The sequence below is a fragment of the Diplotaxodon limnothrissa genome, linkage group LG9, assembly GCF_057381915.1.
Source record: "Diplotaxodon limnothrissa isolate DT_005_m linkage group LG9, D_limnothrissa_male_GT1.1, whole genome shotgun sequence".
NCBI classification, from domain to species: Eukaryota; Metazoa; Chordata; class Actinopteri; order Cichliformes; family Cichlidae; genus Diplotaxodon; species Diplotaxodon limnothrissa.
In genome coordinates this window covers 26,552,305-26,564,082 of record NC_140604.1, presented here as the reverse complement: position 1 = coordinate 26,564,082, position 11,778 = coordinate 26,552,305, and the positions used below count along the sequence as shown (strand labels likewise).

At 41.2% G+C, this 11,778-nt stretch overlaps 1 protein-coding gene across 7 annotated transcripts in view; it reads left to right on the top strand.

Moving 5' to 3' along the window:
- The first annotated feature begins 694 nt into the window (after nucleotides 1–694).
- The window catches only part of ncoa2 (nuclear receptor coactivator 2), a 59,112-nt gene continuing 48,028 nt past the window's right edge, over nucleotides 695–11,778 (top strand). For 6 of the 7 annotated variants that reach the window (XM_085362947.1, XM_085362949.1, XM_085362951.1 and 3 more), the window contains exon 1: nucleotides 746–991. The gene's annotated coding sequence lies outside the window, so the exon portion shown is untranslated. The other variant, XM_085362946.1, reaches the window with a different exon arrangement.

The window sequence follows — 11,778 nt, the reverse complement described above, 5'->3', positions numbered from 1 at the left end:
TCCGAGGGATTTCCATTCTAAGCCTAATTTTTCAGCTTTGCACCACTGGGAGGTGATGTTGTACAACTTTTAAATGTAAAGAAAACGCCTGCTTGCTCATTTGATCCACAGATAGTTGACCAGACAGTAAATCAAGGTAGCCAGATAAGCTGGAAACGCCTTGTCACATTTCCTAGGTTTTTAAAGCCCCTTTAGTATTTTTAAAGGTCCCTTTCGTTAAATAGCCACCAAAGTGGAATAGTGTGGTGAATAATCATGGCCTTGCTGTACATTTCCCTCATGCATTTACTGTATCTGACGAGTGTAATAGCGATTTTTAAACTAGGGTTAACCAGGACAGACCGAAATTGCACTTTTAGGGCTGTGGTTGAAGGGAAGCCCAACACTGCTTTCACCAGGCGTTTTATTCAAGGCACAGTGCTTACACACATCATTTATAGGCACACATAAATCTTTATGACCTTACATGTACACACATCTTGACGAGCCATTTCACCACAGCTCTGGGGATATTTTCTAAATATATACATAAAAATGCACTTGTTTCCTGTGTGAACCTGGAGTTGGGGAGTTGCTCGATCCGCGCATAAAAGTACAACACATTTTTGAAATATTATTGACACTGACGTGGCACAGTGGCGCGTCAAAGTAACTGCTTGTCAGATAAAATGTTGCCAAATCCGACGCCGATCAATCAAACTGCAAGTGGCCGGGTCATCGTGACAGGTAAATCGCCGTAGGACTGCTCACGAGTCCCCCGGTCGTAACCGAGCTCATAGCGCTGTGGAGCCCCCGTGATGTGGTATGGCGTGTGTGTGGGGGGAGGATAGGATCGCTACCAGCCAGATAAACACTCGGCATTGGTTTGCAGAGCAGGAGTAACATGGCGGCACAGTTAGCCAGCAGAAATGTTGTTTCACTATCGCGAAGGTCAGAGCTGCTTCGGATAAGCGGAATTTAACAGCGAGGACACGGCCAAAAGTGTTAAATCGTAAGTAGCCACACGCTTTTGTGCTCCTTGTCGAGACGCGGCTTGGTGTTTTTGTTTTTGTTTTCTATGTTTTTTTTTGTGTGTGAAATCCGCTGAGCAGGAGCGAGAGGCTCTTCAAATCTCGGTTGTGTCTTGTCTGTCTGGCACAGGCTCTCGCTTCGGCGTTAGCTTAAATTAGCAAGCGCTAGCTGCTTGGCTAAGCTCGCCGCCTGTATCGGTGGTGTTTTCTGCAGCAAACTTAATTAGACGACACGGGCAAAAAGCGAGCCTTGAAGCGGGGAGTTACTGCAGCGTACGCGCTCCGCTTTTTATTCGGCGGTGGCCGCATGTGAAATGGGCAAAAAGTGAAAATGCGAAGTGCACAACACTTTCATGTGTCATTGTGTGTGTGTGTGTCTGTTTTTTTTTTTTTTTGTGCTGAGTGAGCTAGAGACCGTGCCTACAACACCGGACGAAGTTCGCCAGGGTAAGCAGGAGCCCAGTTAGCATGCTAACGATGTAGCCGCACAGGCTGGAGTCCCTTTTTTTATGTTTTCCTTCTTTTTTTAACGTTGTTGTCAGAAAACGTGAGTCAGGACAGTTCCCATCACCATGTGCTTGAGCGGGCTGTTGTTGTTTGTTGTTGTACTATCCAAGCCTCATTACTACTTGACACATTAGGTAAGTTGGCGATTCCCCCCCTTTCTCTAGGGAGCATAGACTACTTTTTTGTTTTGTTGTTGCTGGTTTTCATTTCTTTTTTTCTTTTTTTTTCTGAACTAATGTTTCTCCTGTGTTTGACGGTACTACTCGTGGACTTGGTTACAGCAGTCAGAATCAGCGCTTTGTAACTGTAACTTTGTAGCAGTTTAAGTCAGTGTCAAAGTTGCCCATGGACACATGGTCACATGACACGAGCACAGATTGGAGGGTTTTTTTTTTTTTGTAGTGTATTTTGGCCTTGCTTTAAAAGGGTAAAATTGCCATGGATTCCCACATGCACCAGTCGCATGTTGGTGGAGGAAGGAACTTAATCTGGAATACAGTTTTAGGCATTAATGCAGTGTCTGTTTGTTTTTGTGTGTGTGTGTGTGTGTGTGTGTGTGTGTGTGTGGTGGGTCTGCTTGTGTGTTGCATTGTTGTGCCTGTGTTGAAGGAGTGCAGCACTCTCCTTTTTAAGGGCCCCTCTTGCATGACTGATTCTGGACTATACAGACAACACAGCTTGTGCCATTTCAATGTCTGTCAACTGTTCTCTCAGTAATGCTGCAGGAGCGCATCCCGTGGAACCAGTTGAGCAGTTTCTGTTGCATCCCTCTCCCCACCTGATGGTGCACAGGGCTTGTCACATCACCAATACGAGATTTAACATGACATGCTGTCCAGCTGCAGGTTTGACTGTGGCTTCACTGCTTATATGGAAATGGGATGAGATGGGAGTCTGTCAGATCTCACAGTAGTCATATGCAAATTCTGGAGAAGATGTAACAGACAGAAAAGTGTATGTGTGCTGCTGTGCATGTATGTCTGCATGCATCTTGTAATCATACATCTGAAGTATGACCAGAGGAATATGCAAAAAGTGTATTTCTTTAACTTATTGTGGGTTTTTTTTTCAACCCCCCCCAATCCATGTATGCATGTGTTGTGTGTAAACCGCTTTGAAAGTATCCCTCTTTGCAAGCCTGAACAGCATTTAATCTCCAAGGCATAGAAGTTGTTGACTTTGTAGTTTGCACAGAAAGAAAATTGTTCAGGTATTTCAGTGTGTGGTGGATCGAGGCAGATTAAACTGTTCGTCCTTGTGAGAAAGTAAAGATGTCCTCCTGAGCTGACCCGATTTAAATTTTCAGGCTGTATTAGATAAGGGGTGTGGATCTCTTGTATGACGTGTATGTGACAGCCCACTACTGGTTAAAGGAATGCAGTCCTATTCAGAGGCAAACCTGCTTTCCAGCGCTGTTGTTAGATGCCTGTATGCTTTTTGTCTAGTTTAAAAGAGGAGACATACTAGACTACTGAAGAAAGGGGGGGGGGGGGAGAGAAAAAAGGAAAATATTTTTGTATAGCTTTCACTGAACAGAGTGAAAGAATGACTGCTGGGATTCACACAAGCATGTAAGCAAGTATGTGGATGTTTATACAAGGATAACTGGGTGGAAGTTTTCTCACACTCACTTGGCACTATTTGTGCGATGGGCGTTTCCTAAAAGGAGAACTCAGCCTGAGCGCATTGTAAACTGCAGCTCCAGCAACAGGTGTGTGGCACAGACGTGCTGGTCACGTCACATGATTCAGAATCTAGCCTTTCTCCTGCATACTTGCTTTCTTTTTGTTGTCTCACTTGGTGACAGACTTTTTGTATATTGCCCTTAAGGTCCTTGTGGCGTCCTACTGCCTGTTAACCGTGTGTTCATAATTTCCTAAATCAAGCCAATATGTTGCTGTGAACTTGGAGATAAGCCCCTCCTAATATACGTGCTGACTTTTGTCCTATTGTGAGTTGCTTTGTGTCACACGAAGTGATACTGTATTAGCTTGACCTTTGTTCTGCTGCATTTGTGTTGCCAATTCTTGGCTTTTTATTTTTTATTATTCCATTATCACAGCTGGACTAATATCTAGCCCCAGTAATGGGTCTATTTTGGATTTCAGTGCAATTATAGAATTGCATGCAACTTGTGTGTTTAGTGATTTGTACAGACTTTCATTCAAAATGTCATCTTTGGCTGTGAATGAATATAACTGAATTTTAGGGAATTTAATATTTGTCAGGCAAAGCAGGGCATATGAAGACAACTTTGACAGTGGTAAAGGAATGATCGATTTATTTATTTAGATACAGGGTGTATCAAAAAGTATAAAACAATTTCAAAGTGCTTTAAATCAGTGGGTGTTCACGGGTTAGCCTTTGAAACACGTACTGTTGAGAAAGAGGGGATTTGTGAGTTTCACGTGGTTGCTGGTAGGTAGCAGTGGCTGCAGTGATGCCAGATGTGCTTGGAAAACATGTGAAAATTGAAAGTTTTGTATGTAAAACTGTATATTTAGCCATATTTTTTACAACTTACTGCAAGCTTATGTGTCTGTTACTTTGAAAAATATAGTCTTTTGAAACCAGATTATTATTTTTTTGATACACATTGTTTTTATTGACCGATAAGTTGGCAAGCTAAGTTTTCCATTAACCTGTAAAGAAAATCCTCCCACAGCACTATAAACAGTTTTGTTAGACCTGGTGGGGGGAAAAAACTGTAATGATGTCTGTGGTCATGTTGCAATTTATAAATGCTGTTAAGACAGTAAAATAATATATAACAATAATAATAATATGTGATTCTGTTAAGTTTGAGTCCTGTCACAGGGTCTGCCTGCCATAACTGTTATCACTGTGGTCACCTGTGGTCTCAGCTCGTTTTCAGTTTTATTTTATTTTATCTTACTTTATTTGTACAGTGTGAATAACTATACCACATGCGCAGGTGAATTCCTAAATCATAAGCTTCCTGTAATCTTTGTCCATTGGTATTTGAAAGGAGAGGTAGCACTCAGATGCTGGCAAAATTACTGCTTCGCATTTTAGGGGATGGAAGATTGTAATTCAGTATGATCAATTAAGCTAAACAATCGCATAAATTCTTAACTAAACTTTGAGAGGCATGCAGCAAAGAGAGATGTGTCAACATGACGCTCGGATAATGTTGCCATGGGTAGTTTCACAGCTGACATCTGGCACCCTGACATGTGTTCAGACAAATGTGTTTTTAACAAGAGAGGGGAAAGACAGCACTAGCATCAACAGGTTCTGATTGACGCTGCATTGGACACACAGAAACTAGTTATTGGTACATTAACGTTTATCTTAGCAAATCTGTATATTTTAGACTTGTAACCAAAGTTCTATTCAAATAACAGTTAGTTTTAGTAAAATAAACAGTGACTGACGACTCGTGTCTAGGATTCGAAACCCAGTTGCAGTCGATGACTTATTGAGTTATTAATATGATCTGTTGACAGTAATCACTTGTATATGTTTTGGTAAGATTGTTAAGAGGTAGTTGTAAGCTGCTTTCTAGTTCGAGTTTACAGTTTTTAATTGTAGTTGGTTTCTTTAGTCTTCTTGGAGAGTTAACTGATGGTCACTGGGGTTGTTGGTTGCCTAAAAAAGGAATTTCAAAAGGAAAATTATGCAGAACTTGGATCTCCCTCCAGGGAAAGCCTTGCTGGAGAAATCAGCCTTGTCATATGGCAGACCTTCCCAAAGTGTGGGGCCCGCCCCTAGGGGGGCGCAGAGCCATTGCAGGGGGGCGCGGTATGAAGGGGGGGCTTGGACACTGCTAGCACGGGGTTCCCACACAAACGTAAAGCAGGAGATGAAGCATCGCTGAATATGTTTCCAAACCAACCTCATTCTAAGCCACAGACTAGAAAATATGGTGAAGCATATCTGCCCTTTGATTTCACCGGCACAAGTGCCGAGGTAGGTCTCCCCTGCATAATTGGCTTTCCCTTCGTCGGGAGTAGCGCTGGGCTCTTCAAATCACGGACAAACAGTATCCCACATTCTTGATTTTTAGTTCACAAACACTTCTCATAATGACTAACTACTCCTGACATTTTGGAGATGTTAGCTCTTTATACAGTAAAAGTACAGCGGGATACATATAATATCAGGCTGATCCTGCCACAATTTGTTCCCCCGGTTCAAATCCCGGACAAACAGTATCCCACAGCTGTTTATGTGTTTAAACCCATTTTGCACAGAGAGACATTTTTGGAAAAATGTATTGATAGCAATGTTGAATATTATTACACAGGAAAAAAACAACTACACGTAAAATAATCACACCATGATGCCTCTGCCTTTCTAAATGGAGGGACAGTAACTGTGTGTGTATGTAAGCGTGTAAAAACTGAAGATAGTCAGATTAACAGCATTTTGTCTCTATCTGCCATTCTGCAATTCATCTCATGTAAACAATAACGTGGCGCACAGCGTGACGTGAAAAAAGGCACATACCTTTGACGTTGCATGACGAACTCTGTATTCCTCGTCCACACCTAAACGCAAAAAAGGAGTTTTTAAAAAAAAAAATGCAGTTTTCGGTGATTCGAAACGCCGTTTACGTGTGGACGAAACAGCTGCCTTTTCAAAAATACCCGTGTAGGTGCGGACGTAGCGTAACAGAGTTAGTAGTTTATTTTATTACTACCTGTAATTTATTGCAGATTACTTGTATTTGCTTAATTGTTTACTAAATGTTTGAGGTGTGAAATAAACCGCAATGGAGCAAAATAGGGGTGTGTGTGGTTGGAGGATGTGTTTGTGCGTGTGCGAACATTATTCTTGTAAAACAAAGGGGGACCTAGCAAAAAAAGTTTGAGAACCACTGTCATATGGTACCTCTGTGACCCATGAGCAATCTGGTGAACAATGATAATGCTGGGTTAATTTTAACACACAAGTATTTAAACAATGACATCAGAAGCCTTTTTAACCATGTCACATTTTAGCGGTGAACAAAACTACTCCTCTTGTTACTACACACAGTTGCTAACATTGTTAAGCTGACTCATTTGAACCAGGCTGGAAGATGACATCCATGTGTCTGCTGCTTAGCACAGTCCGCTCTGACCATCACCACAGACCTCTGACTTACTTGAGGGCTTTAATGTTTTAAAGACAACAGCTAACACTCACAGTTGTGCAGCTTCATATTTATGAGAATGTTGAAATGTATCGCTGGTCTGTTTTCAAGTGTGCACATTTAATTCAGTGTGTTTCTTTGCTTTTAACAGAGTTTACAGTGACCACTGGGGAATTATTACCTTAAAGTGGCTCTTGTTTGTAGGTAGGTTAGATGTACCAGATTTACCTATGCTGTGTTATCTATCCATCACATGCTGTGAGTGTTTTCTTGACATGGTGCACCCCTCCCCTTGGTATCTATATGCCTTGTCTTGCTGGGCATCTCACCCTGCTGTCTCTGCGTTTGTGTTGTCATGGAAACAGCAATGTGACAGGTCCTGGGTGGGCGTGAGGGATGAGCTGTGGGGTAATGGCCAGGTTTTTACAGCAGAGGGAGAGAAGAGGGTGTAACGGCAGAGGAGAGGTATCTGAAGCAAGGCCGAGATGATTGGTGAAAAAGCTGTGAGGGCTTTGACGCCAAGAGGAGAAGTGTGTGTGGGGGGGGAGAATTTATCCCCTCTGTGCTTCAAGACTGTTTTCATTGTGTTATTAAATGAACTCAAATCAATCATCTCATCTATTTGCGATGTGGAGTGGAAAGAGAAACCACATTGGATATGGTTTCTCTTTTTAGTTAAACTGCTTGTGGGCTTTCTAGAAAGTTCTGAAGATGCTTTCTCATCATATATTGTCAGATAAGTTGATATACAGGATTGGAACTGATCTATTGGACAATTATGTTAATTTTTTTTAATGCATATGTCCTTGTACTATGTCACGCGTCAGTACAATTTGGCTAGAAGGCTAGCTACATAGCGTTGAAAGAGCTAACAACAAAGGGTCTCCAGTATGGAGGCATTAAAGGTTCACTTTGCCAACAAGTTCTCTTTGTTTGTGCTAATTTGTGTCAAATTTTTGATTTAACAGCAAACTATGGGCAAGTCCTTTGACAATGTCGCTACTGTCAGTTTCGCTCTCATTTTTTCAGTTTCTGTGTGTCCTTCCTTCCCGTGACGAATACTGGATATTAATTTCAGTTCACTTTTATTTATATAGAGCTCATTCACAACAGATGTCAAGGTGCTTCATGAGGGAGTGAAGGAAATTCTACAGTTTGAAAATCAGACTTGTCTTATTAGCAAGTAATTGGCAACTGTAGGAAGGAAGAACTCCCCTGTTTGTTTTGTTTGTTTGTTTTTTAACTAGAGCTGGGCGATATGAGATTTTTTCATATCACGATGTTTTTTTCATTTCAGGCGATAACGATATCTATCACGATATAAGCCAAATAACTATATTTGTAAGATTTAAATGTGCCGTTGCTCACAAGTAAAATGTGAAATAATCAGCAGCTTGTTTTTATTTAAATATTTATTTCCCATAATAAGTTCAACAGGGTAGATGTACTTAAGGAACATGAGACTTTTTCAGATAAATAAAGGCAAATATTGCAAACCACACAAAAGGCAGCCGCTAAAGCGTTTAAGTTTCAAAATAGAACAAACAAAACAGACTAAATTGTCAATTCCACTTAGAAACAAAATATTAATTCTAAAAATAAATCTTAGTTTGTTTTACAGAAGAACAGACAAAACTGACTAACTTTTGTCAATATCAAATAAACTGAGAACTAAAAGGAAATTCTCAATCTCTCCTTGTTGTATAGCTGAGCTTTTCAAACACTTTTAACAGTTACTTTAGTCTGACAAAAGCCGAATGACGAATTAGCGCTTCCAGTCAGAGACTGAGGCTACGTCCACACGTACACGGGTATTTTTGAAAACGGAGGTTTTCGTTTTAAAAAATAATCCCGTCCACACATAAAGGCAGAAATGAAGGAAAACGCTGCTATGAACATGCCAAAGCAGCAGGTGGCGCTAGATTCCTAACCGTGCCGAAATGTTGGCCAATCAGAAGTCTAGAAGCCTCGGTGGGAAAAAGTAAACAAAGCTGCGGCATAGAAGCAGAACCGAGTCGTATGTGTGGACGGACAGTAACTGTGTGTATATGTAAGCATTTAAACACTGCAGAGAGTAGAATTAACAGTAACAGTATTGTAGAAATTCATTTCACCGAAACAATAACGTGGCGCACAGTGTGACGCATGCACCAGTTTATTGTATTTCCAGACTTGCTTTCGGCACAATTTACAGTGCACCCTACTCTGTTTTTTGTCAGACTTGAAATAGCCGAAATACCTTCACACTACGGAACTTCTATGGCTCTTCCGTTCGACAATCTCTCCGGCATTGGAACCATTATCTGTTTTCTCTTCGGTCACGCTCGGTTGATTTTTCTAGTCGGCACACTCATTTCCTCCATTACCCGCTGGCTCCATTACCCGCTGGCTGCTTCCCAAACAAACACACGTGCGGCTTGGCACTTGTGCTGTACGTAACAAGTCACGCGGACGTGACGCTGCGGCTGTGATTGGTTCGGCTCTGCGCTACTTAATTCGGATTGGCTGACCTTTTTTTTTTTTTTTTTTTTTTTTTTTTGAGGACAAGAGCGGCGAAGTCTATCGCGATAGCTTAATTTCTCTATCGAGTAAAAGTTATATCGCGATACATATCGTTATCGTTCTATCGCCCAGCTCTATTTTTAACCAAGAAATCTTTAGGCCAGCTTCAATGATTAGATTGGGACTGTATTATTCCGTAAACAGAGCAAAGGTAGCTGTGCTGATATCAGGACTCTAGAAGTTTAATTCTGAGGTTAGAGTTATAACTTGTGCCTTAAGCGTGCTCAGTATTTGGCATTCAAGGACACCAGTCTGTGCTAAATAATGAGTATGTCAGTTTAATGTAATATTTCAGAACATTTAAGCTCAGTAAGTAAATGTTATTAATCTTGCATTTAATCATAATAAGGGCGGGCTATTTCTCTGTGGCATTTAGCTTATGAAACACCTGCACTGTTAAGGGTGTACTCCTGGCTTAAGATGGGCCTTTGATGTAATTGTGATACATCAACTTGCAGTCTGTGTAGCCTTATTTGGACATCAGTGCATTTTCCTTTTATGACCTTTAGTGAAACTATTTAAACAGATGAAATCTCATTTAGCAGATCTGTTTAAAAAAAAAATACTACAAATGCTGGTGATTTTCCTCTTCTGGGGGTGCTTCTGTGCAGGAGAAACCCTGCGAGATGTTTGAGAATGTTTTGACATTAAGGTTTTAAAAACATCAACAGACAAAGATTGACTCATGCCCTACTCCCATGGAGACTCCACCAGGCCTCTCGGGATGGTGATGCTCACAGACAATCCAATGATTTCAACATTCTGCGCTCCTCCACTTATGTAGGTCAGCCACAGCAAAGTGCATATTGATCTCTTAAGCTAAATGATATTGTGATATCTACTGCTTATTGAGAAGAAGGTGCCCTTAGCCTGTTTGGCTTTACCAGAGGAGACAGCAGAGGTCACATGTCTGTGTGGCTGTTCTTCTGCTGCTGTTTGCCCTTTTGTTTGTTAACCTGGTATGGCTCAGCTGTACAATACTGTAGATCTAACAATGCGTAAGGTGCTCATTATTATTTTAGAGGAGCTCCTTCCACAGTCATCGCTAGTGTAATGGAAAGATTACTTAAATAAAACTAAATGTCTAAATAAATAGACATTCATGGAGAGCTTTATGATAAAGGGAGCTTGGCGTTTTCTAATTTGATGCATGACAGGATGTAGTGAGTTGTAGATAAGGGTCTTTGAGTATGCTGTCTTAATTTGTGTGAGTGGGTGAATTGCCTTTTTCCTCTGCCACAATGTGTTTGTGGCTCTGGGTGCTAGCATGTGGTTGGCATCTTTCCCACTGCCCAGGATGGAATCCTTGGCACTGAAGGAGGGAGAGAAAACTTGGATTGAGCAAGCTGCCTGCTGGAGTTGGGTGGGTGGTCCAAAAATATGCAGTGTGAATTGGTCTTGAGAAAGCCATGCATTCACTCTTGTTCTAGGACAGAGGTAAACGCCGCACTTCCACTGCCATCACAGGCCGAGCTAGGGTGGCAGGGAATGATGTGCAGAGCAGCAGCATTTCTCACCCGCTTGTCATAAAGCCAGAGGAATGCGGGGATTGAGTTTCAGGCTTTTCACTTCTGTGCACATTGTGAGAGTCAAACTCTGACCAGTGCGGTTTCTCCTAACCCTCCCATCTCTCTCATCTCTCTGTCGACCTCTTTCTGCTGACTCAGCAGCGTTTCGTCAGTGACCTATAATGTGGTTTTGCGTGCTTTGTCTTTACTGCTTTCCGTGGGCATGGGAATCTCCTTAGCCAACCTGTGTTTTCAATCTGGACTAGAGTTTAGGTATAAAGCAGAAGTACTGTAACCAAATAACAACAGCACTTCAGCTGTTGGGCTTTTATATAATTGAGGAAATAATTAACAAGAATTTGCTGAACTAATCTGCTTCGATTATGATAAGTGTAAAGTAAAAATTGAAAGATTTATTTTTTGTTGTTGTTGACTGTAGAAGAGAGCTTGTGATGAGACCAAACAGCAGATGGGTTTGAGCATAGTCAAAAAATTTGTCTGACTGCTCAAATTATTTCAGCTCTCAATCTAAATCTACTACATGCGGAAGGAGAGATTAGTAAAAATAAAGCAACACGTATGTTGAGTTTTTCCTCTGTGATGTTTCACTTATGAGTGTTTTTTTGTTTTTGTTTTTTTTTTTTACACAAAACCATCTTTTTTTTCTAGATGTTAAGTTTAACAGGCTCACATCATGCAAATACTGACAGCGAGGCTGACAGCCTTAGAGATGTAAACTTAAGTCTTTGTTCAGAGTACTGAAAGTATGCATGCATACCACCATGCAAAAGTGTGGCTCTGACATTTGATTTTGGTAAACAGTGGAGTTTTACCACCTAAGATACAGACGAGAACAATTTTAGGCTAAAGAGATGCAACTTGCTTGTAGGATAAATGCCTGGTTTGGGTTAGCTGTTTGGTAACCTTAACCCATCCAATTCCTACGTCAAAAAACCAAGGTGCAGTTAAAGCCCACACACATCCTTAAAGGCCAGCTCTTATAGTGGCCTTAAGCTGGAACCTGGTTTTGTTTTTGCGAATTTTATAACATTTAAGTGCCTGTTTTTCACAAAAATCTCTAGTCCGGATT